Source organism: Podarcis pityusensis (genome assembly GCF_964106645.2).
Source record: "Podarcis pityusensis genome assembly, chromosome: 10".
NCBI classification, from domain to species: domain Eukaryota; kingdom Metazoa; phylum Chordata; class Lepidosauria; order Squamata; family Lacertidae; genus Podarcis; species Podarcis pityusensis.
Window position 1 is genome coordinate 11,774,865 of NC_138035.1, and position 20,761 is coordinate 11,795,625.

Sequence of the window (20,761 nt, forward strand, 5' to 3'; positions counted from 1 at the left end):
ATTTTTTTTATTTTAGCAGGCGTTTAAAACAAAGCAGCAAAGACGTCTGCCTAACGTCGATGGGCAGGGAGTTTTTCAGAGTTTAGGTCAGTGGTTCTCAAAGGTTGTGGCACTCCACACTGGTGTGGCAAGAGAGGGTGGCAGGCGTAGTGGGAAGATTCAAGGACAATCAAAGAAACATTCAAACATTTCAGTATGGTATGGTATAGTATAGTATAGTATAGTATAGTATAGTATAGTATGAAAATAATTTTAGTAAAGGTAAAGGGACCCCTGACCATTAGGTCCAGTCATGACCGACTCTGGGGTTGCGGCGCTCATATCGCTTTATTGGCCAAAGGAGCCAGCGTACAGCTTCCGGGTTATGTGGCCAGCATGGCTAAGCTGCTTCTGGCGAACCAGAGCAGCGCACGGAAACGCTGTTTACCTTCCCGCCGGAGAGGTACCTATTTATCTACTTGCACTTTGAGGTGCTTTCGAGCTGCTAGGTTGGCAGGAGACTTTCCCCCCTAGTGTATCTTAAATATATAGAGTAGAGAAAGTCTTGTTTCTAAACAGTGCGGGACAAGCAAATTGCACAGCTGACAAATACAGGGCACAGGAAACGGATTAGTGCCTTTAGCAATGCCTAATCAGGACACCAGGTTCTGGCGCTGCAGAAATTGTTGTTCTTTTTGCAAGCAATGACAACTCTGTAGACTTTCCGCGTTTTCCCTTGCAAGCCTCCCAAGTGTGTCTTCATCAGACGGCGTCTACTCCAAAGCTTGTGATATCGGACTGCTGAACAGCCCGAGGTGCTATGGCTGCAGGGGGTAGGATGTTGTTGAGTACAAAGGAAAAGAGAGATTAGAATGTCAAAGCCTTAATTGTGAATCAAAACTGCATTCAGCTCGCTCGGAATATTAATTCCTAGTGGTAATTTCCCCACCCCCCCAAAGGATATTTCGGATTCTGCACTGACAATGATCATTAGCTAGTCATTGTACTTGATCCAGAGTTACTGCCTTGCCTTTGATCACCATTCTTAGCACAGAGCACATTATTAGCTATGGTGCACCAGATGTCTTTGTGCTCTCCATAGCAATTGGCAGGCAAAAGATTTCCATTAGCAGGAGACCTCCTGTTTGGGGGATTGGAAAAGTCACCTTGTTCTGGAAAGCCGCACTTGCAAAAGCACCGGAAATTATTTATTTGTAAATAAATCCTCTAAAAATCCTCCTTTTTTCTCCAGACCAGGTCTCAAGGGGGCTTACAAAATAAAATGGAGAAAACGAAAATGAAAAAAGAAAACAAAGAAATATAGTACTTGAAAAGTTATTAATAAGCAGAGATTGGATGGTCATATGCCATGGATGCTTTACTTGAGATTTCTGCTTTGCAAGTGGTTGAGGTCCCTTCCAACTCTACCATTCTGTGATTCTGTGGCTTCATCTCCTACTCTCCCCATCCACCCTGAATCTGCTCTGGAGAGGGGCATGGGGATAGGAGAGGAAGATAAATTCCTATTGCGCAGGTGGAAGTCCTTCCACTAATGGAACAACTATATAAGAACATAAGAAGAGCATGCTGGATCAGGCCAATGGCTCGTCTAGTGCATCATCCTGTTCTCACACTGGCCAACCACACAAGTCAATCCCACTTCCCAGGAAACTCTGGGAATTGTTGCTCTGTGAGGGAAATCTTTCTTCTTTGGCGATCACTCGTAGCCAAGTAAGATTGTCTTCCATGAACACGGTTTTAATAGTGAGTCTGTAAGTGACTGTGGAGGCCAATCCTGGATTCACACGTTCTTCCATAGTGGGGACATAGGTTTCCAGGTGGGAGCTGATCATGGTGAGGGTTTGCCAAACGTGCCTTCCTCTTAGTATGTTTCTCCCTTTCGTCCTGAGTTCAAGCGTCTTCAAAGCCCGTGACACCTTTGGTAACGGCTGTTCTCCAACTGGAGCGCTCACAGGCCAGTGATTCCCAGTTGTCGGTGTTTATACTACATTTTTTTAGATTTGCCCTGAGAGAGTCTTTGAACCTCTTTTGTTGATCACCAGCATTACGCCTTCAATTTTTAAGTTTGGAATAGAGTAGTTGCTTTGGAAGACGATAATCAGGCATCCGCACAACATGACCAGTCCAACAAAGCTGATGTTGAAGAATCGTTGCTTCGACACTGGTGATCTTTGCTTCTTCCAGTACACTGGCATTAGTTCGCCTGTCTTCCCAAGTGATGTATAATTTTTGGGGGGAGACACCGCTGATGGAATCTTTCGAGGAGTTGGAGATGGTGTTTATAAATGGTCCACATTTCACAAGCATACAGTAAGGTTGGTAGTACAATAGCTTTGTAGACATTTGTAGCTTTTTGGTTTCCCTACGAATATCCCGGTCCTCAAACACTCTGCACTTCAATTGGGAGAAAGCTGCACATGCAGAGCTCAGGCAGTGCTGGATTTTGGCATCAATGTCAGCCCTTGTAGAAAGATAACTGCCCAGGTAGGAGAAGTGATCAACACTTTCCAACATTACATCATTGAGTTGGATTTGTGGTGCTGCAGAGAGGTTGTTTTGTGCTTGTTGGTGCAGCACTTTGGTTTTTTGGATGTTGAGCAATAGGCCAAGCTTTTCATATGCTCCTGAGAGCAAACCATTTAGGATGGTTTGAAGGTCACCCTCTGAGTGTGCATACATTATGTTGTCATCAGCATACTGAGGCTCTATGATGGAAATTACGGTAACCTTACTCTTTGCTTTCAGCTTACTCAGATTAAAGAGCTTTCCATCTGTTCAATACAGTGGAACCTCTACTCATGACCACAATCCATTCTGGAGGCCCGTCCTTATGGCGAAATGGGTTGCTGGTAGAAGTGCCATTGTGTGCAGGCTCATTTGGTGACAGCCCGCTTCTTCGCATGTGCAGATGGCGGTAGCCGCTTCTGCGTGTGTGCAAATCATGGCAAACCCAGTGTTTACTTCTGGGTTTGCTGTGGTCGCAACTTGGAATGGGCCTAAGTAGAGTGGGACGTAAGTAGATGTTCCACTGTATATGATTTCTTCTCTGGTGGGGAGTTCCCCTTCGATAAAGTGTAGGATCATGGCAATGAAAATAAGAAACAGAGGTGGGGCGATAACACAACCCTGATTAGCACCTGATCCCACTGTGAATGGTTCACTTTGAGAGCCATTGTTATCTGTGATTGTTGCTGTCGTATTATCATGGAGGAGCCAGATGATGTTCACAAATTTATTCCAACAACTTTCAGCATCCTTAATAAACTACAGCTCCCAGAATTCTTTGGGAAAAGCCATGGCTGCTCAAAACAGTACAATACTGGTTCAAGTGTATGTTGTGAATGTGGCCTAGATAGGCCTAGATAGGCTCTTCTTATGAGCACTGATCTGGAATTTTGGAAGTAGGGGATTGGCATACAATCTTTTTTGTTTTGATGTTGAAATTCAACTCCCGTGCTGCTCCGGATACACACACACACACAAACACATGCTTCTACTCACTAGGCAACTTTCCCTCTGAGCAGTTGCAGAGCAGCTGCAGCAACAGAGAGACCCTGCCCCTCTGCCAGCTTATATATTCTCCGCTAACGGAATGTGTGCCCACAATCTGAGACTTCTCCTACATGGAAGTCATTGCTGCTCTTCCCACTTCAGACCCCTCCTGGTTCTAGGAGGCAGTGGGTCTGGGAAAGGCTGGGGGACTTGTTTGTTTGTTTTTTTAAAATGATATTTATTAAAGTTTCCGATAAAAAAAGACACATCAGTAAAAAAGAATTTAAAAGTAAAAAGAAAAATACACAATGCAAAAATACACAATACAAAATACAAAACAAAACAAAAGAAAAGAAAAAACAGTTAAAAACAATACCATCTTTTCATCACCACTATTGAATTTACTTATTTTCTGGACCTCCTCATACCTCCCTCTTTTGTATTCCAGTTCAATTTGTTTGTCCAGCAATTTCTTTCCCTCTTTTTTAATCCCAATCCTTAATCTTAATATGGTATAACATTAAATTCTTATCTACCTAATCCTTAATCTTAGTCTATATATAGCTTTAACGCCTGTGCAGCTAGAAACCACTTAATTTCAATCCATCATCACTCTAACATTTTTTAATTTTGCAATATTTCTGTAGATAATCTTTAAACTTCTTCCAATCTTCTTCCACCGACTCTTCTCCCTGGTCACGGATTCTACCAGTCATTTCCGCCAATTATTGACTTGTTTGTCCCCTGAACAACCTCCTCTTCTTCTTCCACATCCTGGGTGTCTTTGTCCACCTTGGACCGCCCTGACATTCCCTTCTCCTCTTGCCTTGGTCTTTTGCCTACAAGTGACATCATACCCCATGAATCACTGGTCCCCTCTGCTGAGTCCCTCCCCTCGTCTCCTGCCTCTGCCACACATTCTGCGGAGCCCTGCCAGCCCCTGACAACTGGCTATTTGAAAATGCATTTCTATAATATTTGAGGCCTATCCAATACCAGCCCCCATTGCCCCTTGCAAAAAAAAAAAGGCTATGCAAAAGACTGATGATATGTTTGCTTGTTTTAATATAATTCATCTGTGTTAAATGCTTGGAAGTCTGTACACAAACATCAAATATTCAGACGTTGTTGAGGAAAATGGTAATTAGTAAGAAATAGAAGCTGCTATTTACACTCTTGGATTAATGTTTGCTAGTGGATGTTTGGAGAACAATATAATGCTATCGTGTCTGTGTTTTTTCTCTCCCTTATTATATGAAGAGGAGAGAAAAATGGCTAATCCCAGCTCACATAAAGTTCTGCAACTAGCTGCTCGGGGATTCTGGAAGTATGGGGTTATATTAACCATTAGACTAAGTGCCCTATAGAGGAGACCCCTGTGACAGAGTAATTTTCTGAGTGCTTCTCCAGGGGGAGACAGCACCGGTCTTATTTCTTATTCTCCACATTACCTCAGAATTAAGAGCATGAGACAAGCATGGCTGGGTTAGTCTAAATATTTGTCTCTCTGCCAGCATCCCGTTCTCACAGTGACCAAGCACATGCCCAGAGACTGATTTTGGGGGCATGAATGTGCAGAATTAATACCTCATACAGCGGGGGGTGGGGGTGGAGGAGCAGGTTATTAGCACACACTGTTAACCAAGAAGATATATTTGACTCGTGACTGCAAACAATAATCTGCCATTGCTGAATTGTAGTATTTTCATTTCTTCTGTTCTTTCCGCTCTTCATTTCTCCTGCTCCCTGATTTAAGTCAGTGGAGGCTGGTCCCATTAGGGCAACCAGGTCTCAGACATGTTGGGAGGGACCCCAACCACCTGCAATCCAGGAATCACAGCAGTCCCTGACAGATGGTCATCTGTTTAAAAACCTCCAAGGAATGAGAGTCCACCAACTTCTGAGGTAGTCCATTCCACTGTTTAACAAAGTTCTTCCTAATGTTAGTTGGAATATCCTTTCTTCTAATTTGAATCAATTGGTTTGGATCCTACCTTCTGGAGCACATCAACCATGTCATAGCCCTTCAGATATTTGAAGATGACTATCAAATCACCTCTCAGCCTTTTCTTCTCGGGGCTAAACATACCCAGCTCCCTCAACCATTCCTCAGAAGTCTTGCTTTCCAGACCTTTTATCATCTTTCTTACCCTCCTCTGCACATGCTCCAGCTTCTCAATACTCTTTCGAAACTGTGGTGCTCAGAACTGGACACAGTACTCCAGTATTACACCAACACTTGAGCTTAGCAGCAGGATTGTAGACACTTTCTGTTATTCAGAATAATGTGCATGGATAGTGAAGTTGTATGGCCCACCAGACCATTGGACTCTATCTCCCATCATCTCCAACCAGCATGGTCAGTGGGCAAGGATGATGAGAGTTGAAGTAAAATAAATCTAGAGATTTTCTGGTTTTCTGCCCCTGGTATAGTGGCTAGAGTGTTGGTTTGTTTTTAGATCCCCACTCAACCATTCAGCACACTGGATGACACCAGGCCTCTCTCTCCCTCTGCTCTGGGTGCATTTACATGTGTGGAATATTGAATTTGTCTTCCTGATCACCTGGAAACAATCAGGTTGTGCATCCACAGCAGTGAACAGAGGAGGAAGGACTGCTGGGAGGAGTGCAGAGAGAAGAAATGTCATGACTTCCGGGGTGGCGCCATCGGCAATGGCGGACTCCCTCTGAACTGGAGGGACTAGCTCCGCGGGAAACGGGTCTTTTCCCGCTACGGCGAAGCGGGGACCCTTTCAAAAATCACAGGCAGATGAAGCCTGTGACCATGGGACTCGGCGGGCACCTTTAGCGCCCCCCCCAACTCGCTGAGGAACCCACTAACGGGCTCTGAAGTGAAGAGGGGGAAGTGGCGCGGTGCTGTGAGTCAACTGCTATTTCCGTGGAGCGAAGCAGCATAGCCTTTGCCGGAGAGCGCTGCCTTTTTCCTGGGACAATTTGGACTCTAAAATAAGCACCCGTGAGTACTTAGACTTTGAACAACTGGACATTAGTTGGGGACTTGCGAGCAGAAAGGAATTGGATCTTAAAAATCTATTTCAATTTGGTACGGAACGGGAAGGTCTAAACAGGAAGTCAGCCTTCCGTTATTCTGTAGACAGAATAAAGCAAAGACAACGTAAACTAGAGCTCAGAAAATCACTTTTAAAGGATTGGATTTCATCATTTAAAATTGTGGAACCCCCCTTTGACAGCAGAAGAAGGGGGATCTTTTTTGGACTGTTTAAAGTGAGTTTAAAGTAAAGCAACTTTCCTACGTCCTGATCCTGGAGCAGGGTGTCAGGACTGACGTTTGAAGTTCATTGACCAGAGACAAACGTTTTTGACAGATAGCTAAAAGAAGAGAAACATAGTGATTCCACTGTTTCCCTTCGCATTTCAAAGGAACAAATATTGACAAAGAGAGAAGAAATGTCATGATGCATCTGCAGCAGCGCAACCGGACTCCTTCATCTGCCCCAGCTGCAACAAAACATGTCTCTCCCATATTGGTTTCTACAGCCACAGCAGGCGCTGTAACTCTCTGGTGGTTTGACTTCACCCCTGAAAGCCCACTCTTGACTCTTCCATTGTCTTCTGAGACAGATGGATGCCAACAATACGATTACGTTAGCACTTCTGTCCCATTGTTCCTTTCACACTGCAGTACCTGTTATGTTATGGAACTGTGGCTGATATACTGTCATGTCATGCTAAATTTTATTCACACCAGTGGGCATAGTGTGACACAACAACAAACGTCATTGTACAAGGTCACTATTCCCCCACCCACAAGTGTGCTTCCATTGTCCCATGAAAACAGCTGGAACTGTATGCTGGTATACCAACCTAAATTTCACCACTTTACTCCTCTGATATTCTAGATTAAGGGGGCTGCAAATGGATTCTTTCTGGAATCAAATAACATGTGAATGAACACTTTTGTTGTTTAGTCGTTTAGTTGTGTCTGACTCTTGGTGACCCCATGGACCAGAGCACGCCAGGCACTCCTGTCTCCCACGGCCTCCCGCAGTTTGGTCAAACTCATGCTGGTAGCTTCAAGAACACTATCCAACCATCTCGTCCTCTGTCGTCCCTTTCTCCTTGCGCCCTCCATCTTTCCCAACATCAGGGTCTTTTCCAGGGAGTCTTCTCTTCTCATGAGGTGGCCAAAGTATTGGAGCCTCAGCTTCAGGATCTGTCCTTCTAGTGAGCACTCAGGGCTGATTTCCTTCAGAATGGAGACGTTTGATCTTCTCGCAGTCCATGGGACTCTCAAGAGTCTCCTCCAGCACCATAATTCAAAAGCATCAATTCTTCGGCGATCAGCCTTCTTTATGGCCCAGCTCTCACTTCCATACATCACTACTGGGGAAACCATAGCTTTAACGAATGAACACTAAACATGTGTTATACTCCATTAGTTTTCCAGAAGTGGCCTCTGCATCATGCAAAAGCTCAAACATAGTGCAGGAAATAACTTTCAGAGAAACATTGGAGAAATGGAATAAGCTGCAGTGTGAATGCAGCCTCTTTCTGCCTAACCTGTGGGTGAAGAGAGGGAGCACAATCATGTACACCAATATGAGCTCCTTGGAGGAAGGGTGGGATCAAAATAAGGAAAGAGGAGGTCAGCCACCACTCACCAAGTGAAGAAGACTTCAGCTGGCCTCAGGGTACACTTTAGGTTTGTACAGGCCAGCTCAATTCTCAATGGCACCCATTAAATTTTTTGAATGAGTCAAATTGGACTGCAATCCTGGACGGAGTCAAGAGGGGCCTTAGCCTGACCATCACCCCAGACTCTGAGGTCACAGTGAGGTCACCGCTAAGTTTCTCCCATATGAGCAAACGGCTGCCAAGTCAAAATTAAGCTGAACATTTGTTCTCGAGTATTTTTTGCAAATCTTAGGGATATGTCATCTCAACCGAAGCAGTAATTTGGATGTTTCCAGAGAGGAGGGTGAGTTTCATCAGAGTCAGGGGAAAAGAGCATAGCCACCTCTTCATAAAGCGGAGGTGGAATTTTAATGTTGCATTCTGGAGAGCTGCCTCCAGCACAGCCTCTTATCAAGCCTTTGAAGAACCGTATTGGAGACTTGGGGCCATAATCTTCAAAGGGTCCTGCGTGCATATCCTGTTTGTACAGTTTTAGCAAATAAACAGAAATCCCATTAAGTCATTTTTCTACTTCCTGTAGAAATTGATGTTCGGTGAAAGGGTTCTTAAGCAAATGGGCATATTAACCATTTCCGGAATTCAAGAGAGTCGCTCGATAAACAGTCAATTTGCCTTACATCCCAGGTCATAAGTTTACAAGCTGGGAATCTCTCAAGGGTTGGCCCAAGGTATCTTCCCTGCCTCGGGCAAACAAGATGGTACCTCTCCCTACATTTCATTTACAAAAATCAGCCAGAGTGACAGCTCTGTGGACGCACTATACCTTTAAAGCATATTCGAAGCACATTCTTTCCCTCAAAGATTTCTGGGCACGGTAATTTACCTCTCACAGATACCAATTCTCAACAACCCTTCACAAACTACAGTGCCCAGAATCCTCTGAGGGGGGAAATGTGTTTCAAATATATTTTAAAGATATAGGGTGTTCACAACAGCCATGGCTCCCCCCTCAAGAATCCTGAGGCTGTAGTTTGTGAAAGGTGCTGAGAGTTATGAGGAATTAATTGTTAATTAATTAATTGTAGCTCTGTGAGGGGAATAGGGGAGCTTCTCAACTCCCTTAAACTACAGTTCTGGGGAATCTTTGGGGAGAAGCCATAACTGTTTAACACAGTATGATACTGCTTTAAATGTATAGTGCAGGTGGAACCTTACTTTAACACTGGCAATGGGGCCTGGTTTTCCCCATCTCCATCTGCAAACACATCCATTAGGAAATCCATGCAGCTAAGGAAACCTTACATGGATGGTAATTGGAGTTGAAGGCATTTCAGCAGTTAATGTTTCAACGACTTCCAAACCTATATTATATGAGAGTTCTGGAATTGCGGGAAGAGGGGTGGTGGAAGGAAAATTATTACCATAACAAGGTCTCCTCCTCAAGTGAGCATATGTTCCTCATAATGTCACTTTCTAAATCAATGAAATTATCATTATAGAACATGTCGACAAATTAAACATGTAAAATGCAGGCTGTACGGCGGAAAGAGATGTAATTTGGCTCCATAAAAAGAAATTAAACAATAAAATATCAATGACAGATGTAGTTAAAAGAGGTGATTTTTTTAAAAAGGTTTAAATGCCAATTTGTGGGGGAATAAAATTATGCAGACCCAATCAAGGTGCAAGATAAAAATACCAGCCTTCGTGAAACGAGATGATTAAGTGTGTGGACCAGATGTTTGGAGACCTTCGTTGTGCCCTTTAGTTAACTGGCAGGCTGGCGGGCAGGTCTGTAAATTTGTAAAATCCAAGTAACTAAGGTCAGTATGGATGGAAGCACTAAAACAATCAAATATCAAGAGTTGTTTACGTCTGCTCGCACTCAATCTGGTTACACTTTTGCAAGGCTGTTTTTCCTCCCAATGGCACCGAACCTGTTCCTGAGGAAATGTTAGTTTTCAGCCTCTCTTTTATTTGAAAAGGGATGTGCTTATGTGAAAGTACACACACACACACACACACACACACACACACACACACAGTACACACAGAGACACAGGGTTGTTTAAATCAATATGTGCCATAAGAGCATAAGAAGAACCCTGCTGTTTCAGGTCAAAGGCTCATCTAAATCCAGCATTCTGTTCTTACAGTGGCCAACCGGATACTTCTGGGAAACACACAAGCAGGCAGGGCCGTCTTTAGCATATGCGGCACCGGGGTGCAAAGATCTGCCCAGCTTCCCCAAATTTAGTTTAGCCCCAGCGCCGTTGACAAGTGCCACCATTATGAGCTGAAAACTGGAGTGGTCATGGCTGGGGAGGAGCGGGAAGAGGCCGGGAGGGGCAGGGAGAGGCGGTGAAGTGGTGGGGGGAGTGGAGAGAAATGGAAGCTCTGCCGAGGTGGGGGGAAGAGAGAGAGAGAGAGAGAGAGATCGGCGGCTCTGCAGGATCAGAGGCAGAGGGCACCCACTCACTCCCCTTCCCTGTTCTGCCGGCTGTGTCCGCCGCTCCCAGACCTGTCCAGGAGCCACTGGGGGTGGCCGGGGTCTCCCTCTCAGCAGCAGCAGAGCGGCATTTCTGGGGGTGATCGGCTTCTCTTGTGGGTGTGCAGCCGCCACCAGGCGAGTGGGGCTAAGCGCAGATCGGCGATGCTTGTTTCATGCAGCTGGGACAGGCACGATCTCAATCCCTGCTGCTGCCGCTTTCCTTCCTTCATTCGTTCTCCTCCTCTTTTTCTGCTTTCTTCCCGTGCAGCGGGTGCTGTTGCTCCTCTTCCCTTCTCTCCATTGCAACGCAGCACCCGGCGGTCAACTTTGACAGCGGCCGGGGAAGGGGAGATCAGGGTCAGGTGAGTGGCCTCACCACTAGCCAACCGTCTCAGGGAGTTTAGGCAGCTTCAGCAGCGGGCACCTGGCGCCCCCAGAATTCAGTGCCTGGATGCCCCGCATCCCTTGCACCCCTGGGTAAAGACGGCCCTGCAAGCAGGACTTGAGTGCAACAGCACTTTTCTCCTTCTGTGAATCGCAGCAGTTGGTGTTTACAGGCATGCTGCCTCTGACAGTGGAGGGAGGACATAACCATCGTGGCAAGTAGCCAGGGGGTTCGACAGCATCTGCAGGACATCTTGTTTGCTACCCCTGCTTCACAGTGAGTTAAGTTTCCTGGTTGGCTACTTATTTACTGGGGGTAGACATAGGAAACAGGGCTAGGCCAACCCAAGATTTTTTGTTGCCTGAGGCCAAGTATGTGACAGTGTCACATCACACATGCAGTTTTCTCCTCCAGCACCTCACTGCTGTTTCCTGCCACCTCCACAGAGTCCGCTGCCTGAGGTGTTTGCCTCACTTGATCTACTTTAGATAATGGTAGGGCCGACCCTGATCACAAGAGTCTCCACAGACATTCCTGAGAAAGCTGATGTCAAAATATACTGCTGCTGCTGTTGCTGTTGCTGCTGCTTCTGTTGTTGTTGTTGTTTTAAATACTATCACCCTCTTGTCCCTTGGTACACAATCTTCTGGGACTTGAAAGGATTCATTCTAAACTCAAAATGTGATGCACCACATTTTGGTGGGCTACAACCATTGTCGGTTCAAAGCCTGAAATAATTAATAACTCTGCCCTTCCTAACGTCACTTCAAATAAAATACGCTTCGCCTGTGAATTACAGGATTTTGCCAGGAAGCATCAGAAGCTTTTATTTTTAAAGGCACCTCAGAGAAATCGCTAATGTCTGCTTAATCATGTCCAGGCAAAAGCAATTAAAATTAAGCCGGTGTTATGCTAAGGATAGAAATTCTCTTGTTGGCTATGCAGCGAGTGCACAGTCAGGGGTGTAATTTCTACAACAACAACAAAACCCAACCTAGTCCATCACGTTTTTCTTCTTGGCTTGAGTCTTGCTTCAAAAGCAATAATATTGTGTTGACATCTTCGTAGCCTCAACCTAAATTGTTGATAGCATCTCCAAGTTGCTTTCCATCCCATCATCTTTTGGCTTGGCACATGGAATTGTACTCTGGGCTGAACTCATGTCTCTGCCAGTAAGATCTGTTGGACTAGTGAGCACTATGAGAGCCTTTTCTGTGGTGACCCCATCCCAATTTCATGCCTTTCTACATACCAGTTATTCCTGGCTCCTTCCCTGTTTCTCAACAAATCTTAAAGAGTTGGGTGTTTCCACCTAACTGCTGTCATCTTCAACTTTCATATTTTTCAGTTATGATTTTAACTCTTGGCATTTCTATTTTGCTTTCAAATGTTGTTGTTGTTGTTGCTGCTGCTGCTGTTAAGATGGCTACACCCATAAAGATTCCAATTTATCAGACTGCATAGATTTCACATCAAGACCCCTCCAGTCTGTTTTGTTTTGATTTTATTTTTGCCTCAGATGCCAAAATGTCTTGGGCTGGCCCCGCTCAGCCCACAGAGCTCTCCCCATCCAGTGTAAACTGCTGCTCTCGTCTTAATCATTTGGCACATATATAGCCTTGGATCAGACAAAGCTTTTCTCTAGGCTCAATAAGTGGGTACGACTCCCCACCTGCCTTTGTTCCTTGTCCCTTACTAACCTGGGGGTGGGCACTTTGCAGCACAGCAGTGCTGCTCAAAACAATCTCCTCTGCACCTTTGCAACGGGGCGGACTACAGTTCAAACAAGTAAATGTATCAGTTAATACAGGTGGGAATTCCCTTATGATGGGCACAGTAAAAACCCTTTTGCCAGAGCTGCTTTTCTGTGGCCTCTCAAGATGCGAATCTCAGTAAACTCCATCTTATAAATCATACATTGTCCACCGCAGTGTATTTCCTTCTCAGACTGTTCCCTGCTGTGTACTGTCCAGTTCAATTTTTAAATGACTGAACAGCAGAGCTCTCGCTTCTCCTCTAGGGAGTCCACTCCAGCCTCAAACAGACCTGACCAAGCAGTCAGCCCAAAGTGTTCTTTTCTTTAATTCCATCCCATTACTCTTAACAGCTGCCTGCTGTATGACCCTAAAAAATGTCGTTTGCATTTGTGCTTCTGGGGTGTTGATTTATCTGAATCTAACTCCCTCCTATTCCTACATTTCCCCTGTATGCTGACCACCTAGCTAGATGGGAGTCTAAAAGGGTATGTTTGTGTGTGTATGTGCGCACTCACAGTGAAGGCTGCTCTATTAGGGTGAATGACCGCTCCCCACATTAACTGGGGGGCGGCTTTTGCATGGTCACATGCAGCCCCCCCACCCGGAGATTACTAGACCCCTGGGCAAGGTAGCTGGCTTCGCTGCCCCCCCAAGCTGGATACCTGGAGGTTCCCACCTAGCTTCGTCAATTAGCCAATCCCGGCTGGGGGGGGGGCGTTGCCAAGGGAGTTGGCCAGGTAGAGTTGGGGCCACCCACATGCACAATAGAGGGTGCAACTTACCTCAGTCGGCTCCTGAACTTCCCCCACCCTGCCCTACCTCAGTTTATGCCTTCTTCGCAGCTTAACCTTCTTCTTTACAAAATAAAAAAATTCCTTCCAGTAGCAGCTTAGAGACCAACTAAGTTTGTTATTGGTATGAGCTTTCGTGTGCATGCACACTTCTTCAGATACACTGAAAGAGAAGTCACCAGACCCTTATATATAGTGAGAGGGTGGGGAGGGGTATTACTCAGAAGGGTGGTGGGAATGGGTGATTGGCTGTTAGGTGTGGTAAACCTGTTGACTGTTAACGACTGCAATTGGTCTCATAGGAAAAAGCAAGGGGTGAGATGGCTAAAAATAGCTTTATCATGTATAATGAGATAAGAATCCAATGTCTTTATTCAGACCAGGTCTCTCAGTGGCTTTAAGTTTGGTAATAAGTTGCAATTCAGCAACTTCTCTTTCCAGTCTATTTCTGAAATTCTTTTGTAATAAGACAGCTACTTTGAGATCTTGTATAGAATGTTCTGGGAGATTGAAATGTTCTCCTACTGGTTTCTGCAAGCACACGAAGGCTCATACCAATAACAAACTTAGTTGGTTTCTAAGGTGCTACTAGAAGGATTTTTTTAAAATTTTGTTTCAACTACAGTAGACCAACATGGCTACCTACCTGTAACAACTTCTTTACAGCTATGCAGGCACTGCTGCGGTCCTAGATGGTCACCATTGAGGGACCAGGAAAGAATTTCCCTGCATTGGCAGGTTTTGCCTTCCCTGTAGCAAAACGTCACAACTTTGGTGGTTTGTAGGCCTTGGGTGGAATCCTTTAGTCTATCTTCCCTCAATGGGGGGGGGGCATGAAGCAGTGACCCACGCCCCCCCCTGCGGCGGCGATCCCAGGGTTCCCCGTTAAAGGGGTTATTCTGAGGGGAGGCACTGGGGTAGTAGTGCCTATCAGCTTCCTACCCATAGAACTCAGCAGGGAGAAGGCAGACAGGGACAAAACCAAAATTAGTTGTCTCTGCATGTTGCTGAGCTCCCTGCCTTCCACCCTACCAGTTTCAATTGTCACCAGCCACCTCTGTATATATGTGTTATGGGGAATGTAAGTTGAGTGGTTAATGTGCATACCAACAGCCGTATGGGTCTCATGGATAATATGTACATAATCCTTCCATTGTACACATTTCCCAGTCATTATACATAACCCCCCCCCCCCAACACGCTTTGGTAAACAGCCATATGTCAACTGAATTTTGTACATTCTCCATCCATTCTGCATAATCTTCAACTGGCCTTGGGAAATGTGCATATCTCTGCTGAATTTTGTACATTCTTTGGCCCTTGTGCATAATCCCCAGAAGGCCTTGTGGAAATGTACACATGTTGTACATGAATTTTGCACATTCTCGGGGCAATAAGTACATTATCTGTTCAGTATTTGCAGTCTCTGAGAAACAGGCTTTCCCCGCTATCTCCTGTTCAGAAGTGTGCTGTTTCATTTGGTCCAATAAGTCGGATATGATAAGAAATCAAGTTGTGCCCATGCAACATAGCTGTGTTGCTTGTTTTCCTTCAATGAAGGCTAAATATGACCTGCACTGTGATGTTGTAATATTTGTCTAAATAGGGTAAATTAATCAGGCAAGCAGGCTCATCATCAGTCACTCTGACCTTGCACAGTGGTACCTTGGTTTTCAAACTAAATCCATTCCAGAAATCCATTTCAAAACCAAAGCATTCCAAAACCAAGGCATGCTTTCCCATAGAAAGTAATGCTAAACAGATTAATCTGTCCCAGACTTTAAAAAGCAACAACCCCTAAAACAGCAATTTAACATGAGTTTTACTATCTAACGAGACCATTGATCCATAAAATGAAAGCAATAATCAATATACTGTACTATAAGATAAATAAGACAGTAATGGAGATGATAAAAATTTAAACTACTTTTTTTTCTTACCTGCACTGATAGTCATTGTTTGCATGGGGGGCTTTTATCCATTTCCACAGTCACACAATCAATCAATCAGTAGCTGAACTGGGTTCCACACTGTCACAAAAACAAATTAACTGAAAAAGCCTAAAAACAACAACAACTGCAAAATAAATAGCAAAAACAAACGCACCAAACTTAATGTGTTCCGGAGGTCCGTTTGACTTCTGAAATGTTCGAAAACCAAGGCGCAGCTTCTGATTGGTGCAGGCGCCACGGAAACAATAGCCGATGGCCGCATCAGACATTCAGCTTCTGAGAAACGTTCAAAACTTATGTCAGGGAACTGCCATTGGCTCAGAGGTGAGAAATAGAAGGGCAGTTGTGTTACAGGGAGTCTCCGAAAATCTTGCAAAGCAGTTCTTCTTCCGGGGAGGAGGAAAGCCCCACCTCCAGTGGAGAAGAGGTGCAAGGACCAGAGAATGCTGGTGGGAGCCTTAACACCACTCCTGGGCAAGCCGGACAGGAGGGAAACATGCCCTTGCCATCGCCCATCCTGCGCAGTAGCCTAAGGCGCAAAGAGGGAAGGAGAAGGTAGGGGGGAACGAAACTCTTATGTTGGGGGAGGTCCAAAAAACGACCACTCCCAGATTCTGCTAGCGATTGAGCCAGACATGAACTTTGGGGCTCTTTGCTGTGAATAGTTTGCACAAAAATAAAGCCTGTAAAAGACAGGTTGGAATCCTGTCTGGTTACTCTCGAGCAACCGCAACGGCCATCTGACAACTTACTTCCGGTTTTTTGGCGTTTGCGAACCAAGGCGTTTAGGAACCAAGGCGTTTGGGAACCAAAGTACCACTCTACAGACAAATGAAAAACCCCTTGAGTAGGATTGATTTGACTTCCCTCCAGTTCTCCTGACTTGTCCCCAGTTTGCCTGCTTTTCAGAGTATGCACCTAATGGTGGTCCAAAACTCTTTGTGAGTTTTCCCCATCATCATTATGTCTGAGTTTGAAAAGGAGGACAGGGTGTTTAAATTCCGACCCGAGAAAAGGCATTTCTCCTCCAATCATATTTTCATTATTGTGATGTTCCCCGTGCCATGTCTCCCGCATGACCTTGATTGGGATCAGCACATTTTAAACAAAGACATAATTAATTGCACCTGCTATACGAGGCACATCATTTGGAAATGGCAAAGGCAGATGGCATTCTGGGTAAATTTATGTTAATTGTCATAAGGGCGAGATCAATAATTCTGACTTTTAGCAATACCAATGGGGGCCTTTCCATCCATTTGCATGACATTACACATAACCATTTGTAATTTTACTTTTAAATTATAATTTACCCTGTGCAGCAATCACATTACAATACTTTTTTTTATGTAAAGCAAATTTTGTTAGAGGCACATTTGATTTCATAGAGAGCAAGATGAAATCAAAGTGACAAGCCGGTTAAAAGATGTTAGGTATTTCTTTCGTATGCTTAAAAAAAAATTTGCATGGAGATTTATATTTTACCCTAATGCTTTATATTGTTACACCACCACCACCTTCCCCACTAAAATACTAAAGAGGGCTAACCGGCTAGAGGTAAATAAACTGGGAATTCACCAATTCTGTTGGGAGAGACAGCTGAAATATTTCCTGACAAATTCTGACCTTGAGGTCAGCGTTTATGCCACTGTAGCCTTGGGTTCCCAGTGCCTTCTGCATGGCGATGACCTTGAAGACATGTTTAGACGGGTAGGATAGGGCATCTTAAAAGGAATGGGTCAGTGGGGAACATACATCTCAGCCAGCCCCTGTCAGAACTGGCAACTCCTGTCAAAAATGGCAGCACATTGGTGGTGGAGGAGGAAAAATCAAAGGGCAAAGAGGAAGTAGGACCTGTACTTAAGAAGAGCCTGCTGGATCCGGCCAATGGTCCATCTAATCCACCATCCTGTTCTCACAGTGGCCAACCAGATGTCTGTAGGAAACCTGCAAGCAGAACACAAGCACAAGGGCCTTTTCCCCTCCTGTGTGTGATGGCCTGGGACTCAGGCTTAGGCTCGGAACCAGAGGAGTCTCGGTCTGCACCGGATCCTTTGCCTCAGGCATCACCTGAACCAAGTCTGGGGCCTGATCCTGAAGAGTCCCGGTCTGCACAGATTCCCCTGCAACAAGCACCAGCTGGGCTGAGTCAGGGGCCTGAGCCTGCCCTGGCTCCAGATGTGGGGATTACCTCATTGCCTTCAGCTGGGCCATCGCTTACAGCTGCTCCACTACCAGTTGGGTCAGGGGAGGCTGAGGCGGCCCCTGGCCTAGTAACCCACCGACGTCTCCCGAGCTGCAGACACTAAGGTCTGAGAGAAAGAGAGACCTGAGTACTCGCAGGAGGAGGGCTCGCCTTCGGGCGAAACAGGGAGGTGAGTCACCAGGGGATCAGGACCGGCCGTTACCCCGACAAAGATAAAAGGGTGTCGGACCCTGCCCCAGGTTGCGGGAGCAACATTGCTGTATGCCAGACCCTGCAGCTGTCCTTGCCTGGTTTCCTGCCTTGACCCTGTCAGACTGACTCCTAGAGGAACCTACGGATTCTGGACCGGACCTGGACCGTGGTTCTCGGGTTACCCCCGGGCCCAGCACACTGTGGTTTCCAGCAGCTGGCATTCAGAAGCTTTCAGGGGTATATCATAGCTGTTGTGGCTTTATCCTCCATGAATTTGTCTAATCCTCTTTTAAAGGCATTAAAGTTGGTGGCCAGCAGCTTGCCTGTCTTTCTTGGAAGTGCTCCTAAACCTCAGTGTGTAGAATACATGGAGGCCCTACGCTCAATTCGTAGCATATCTCTTTTACAAGGTAGCACAGCCAAGAGTCATCCCTTTCCAACACCTCAGAGAGGTTCTACCAGTTGGAGCAGAACAGTCTTCCACCAGCCTGGTGCCCTTCAGATGTTGCTGGACTTCCACTCCAATCATCTCTGACCATTGGCCATGGTAGCTGGGGCTGATGGGAGTTGGAGTCCATCATGATTCCAAAGGCAGCAGTTGCGGAAGGCTGTGGAAGACAATACTGGACTTTTAATTTTTACTTTGAAAGGCAACTTTAAAAAATACAAATAAAAGCATAACAAAACAGATGCAAAGGGCAAGCATTAACATAACAAGCTTAAGACGGCTCGATAACTATAGATACTGATCATCTTAACTCTTTGTCCTTTAGATTTTATTTACAGGGTTTTGAGATGAAGAGAGAAAATAACTCAAAAGGTCCATAGTTCAGAGTACATTGCAGTCAGAGGGCAGGTATTATCCTTTACACTTGAACAATCAATAAATGCTTTCCATATTTTCTCAAAAGGGTCCTTTACCTTTTGTTCCCTATTTACCCTAAGTTTTGTGGCAATTTTTCTAAGAAAGAGCACTGACAAACTTCTTGGTTCCCCAGTCAATATTTACATTCTGAAATGTCTTCCCATTCTGAGCTGCAGTTGGTGCTGAAAGTAAATGATTGAACAGCTCTTTAAGAACTAGATTCCTTTCCAGAAAGATATTTAACAACTTCACTGTCAGAGATGGATGTATCCCTTGATGAGAAAGCTCACACTAATCCCACAATATTAGACTTGACAGACCAATGGTTGGACTGAGTGTAAGGCAACTTCGTAGGCTCCTTTGAAGAGCATCCTTCAGGATGGTGTTTCAGACCACTTAATTTCTGGTGACAAAACTTGGAATTGGGGGGAATACAAATTCCCCCATCTCAGAACTCCACAGCTGAATATGAGCTGAACCCAAATACTTCCAAAAGCAGGCCCATAATGAGCCAAGTTCAGAAATGGCCTCGGTCCAGTATATCTGAAGGAGCGTCTCCACCCCCATCGTTCTGCCCGGACACTGAGGTCCACTGCCAATGGCCTTCTGGCGGTTCCCTCACTGTGAGAAGCCAAGTTACAGGGAACTAGGCAGAGGGCCTTCTCGGTAGTGGCACCCGCCCTGTGGAACGCCCTCCTACCAGATGTCAAAGAGAAAAACAACTACCAGACTTTTAGAAGACATCTGAAGGCACCCTGTTTAGGGAAGCTTTTAATGTTTAATAGGTTATTGCATTTTAGTGTTCTGTTGGAAGCTGCCCAGAGTGGCTGGGGGAACCCAGCCAGATGGGCAGGGTATAAATAATAAATTATTATTATTATTATTATTATTATTATTATTATTATTATTTATTATTATTCTCTCTGATTCTGCCAGAGAGTCCCCACAAATGAGTTTCCTCTTTCTTTTACCCAAATGTAAGCCTGTGAGTGGATGTAGGAACAGGTGGCATCCATTGAATACAGAGGACCATGAGGGTTATGCCTCCCAAGAGAAAATGAGGCATGATCATAGGAGCATCAGAGGCTGCCTTAATACTGAATCATACCATTGACCCATCTAGCTGTTGTCTACACTGACTGCCAGCCGCTTGCTGGGGTTTCAGACAGAGAGACATTCCCAGCTCTATCAGGAAATGCTTGGGACTGAAGCAGAGCATTGGTTCTAGTTAAATACTGTCTACACTAATTGGCAATGGCACTCCAAGATTGAAGTGAAGGCCCAAGACAGGTGTTGATCATCATGTGAGCTGCGCACAGGTGGGCTGAAGCGAGCTGCTGCCATTCCTGTGGAGCCTCCTTTTATTGAAACAAATGTGCATGCTAGGCAGATACATTTTGGGCTGTGACCTTTACACATCTTCTGTCCCGAGATCATGGGATGGTACAAAGCTATTTTGGCACCTCTTTCCACAGCGTCATTTTCCCCTTGCACAAGGTATGACGAAGGAGACAAAAGGTCTCAGGGACAAAGGTTACAGACAGGACACCGCTGACTGCTGAGACCGCAAAACGTCAGACATAGGGAATGATGTTCCAGACAGCTTGTGGCTTGTCTGGGGGGGGGGTTCCTGCACCCCAGGGTCACGCGTGCAGGCAGACTGTGGCTGCCTGCTGGTGGAGAGTGTGCTCCCTCCGGACCTCACTGTCCACTCCGCGATATCCCTACACAAGATTTCAGACAGGAGTCTTTCACCTAGCCCTGCTTTGAGATGCTGGAGATTGAACCTAAGATCTTCTTCCTGCCAAGCAGATGTTTGACCAGTGAGCTATGGTCCTTCTGCCAAGGAGCATCTATACCAGTTAAGATGACATCAACAAGGGTGAGGGTGACGGAGTCTCCTATCACCCATGAATATTCCCTGTCCATGGAAGGGTAAGCTTGCTTGGCATGGGAATGACAGAGAGAAGAAGAAGAAGAAGAGTTTGGATTTGATATCCCACTTTATCACTA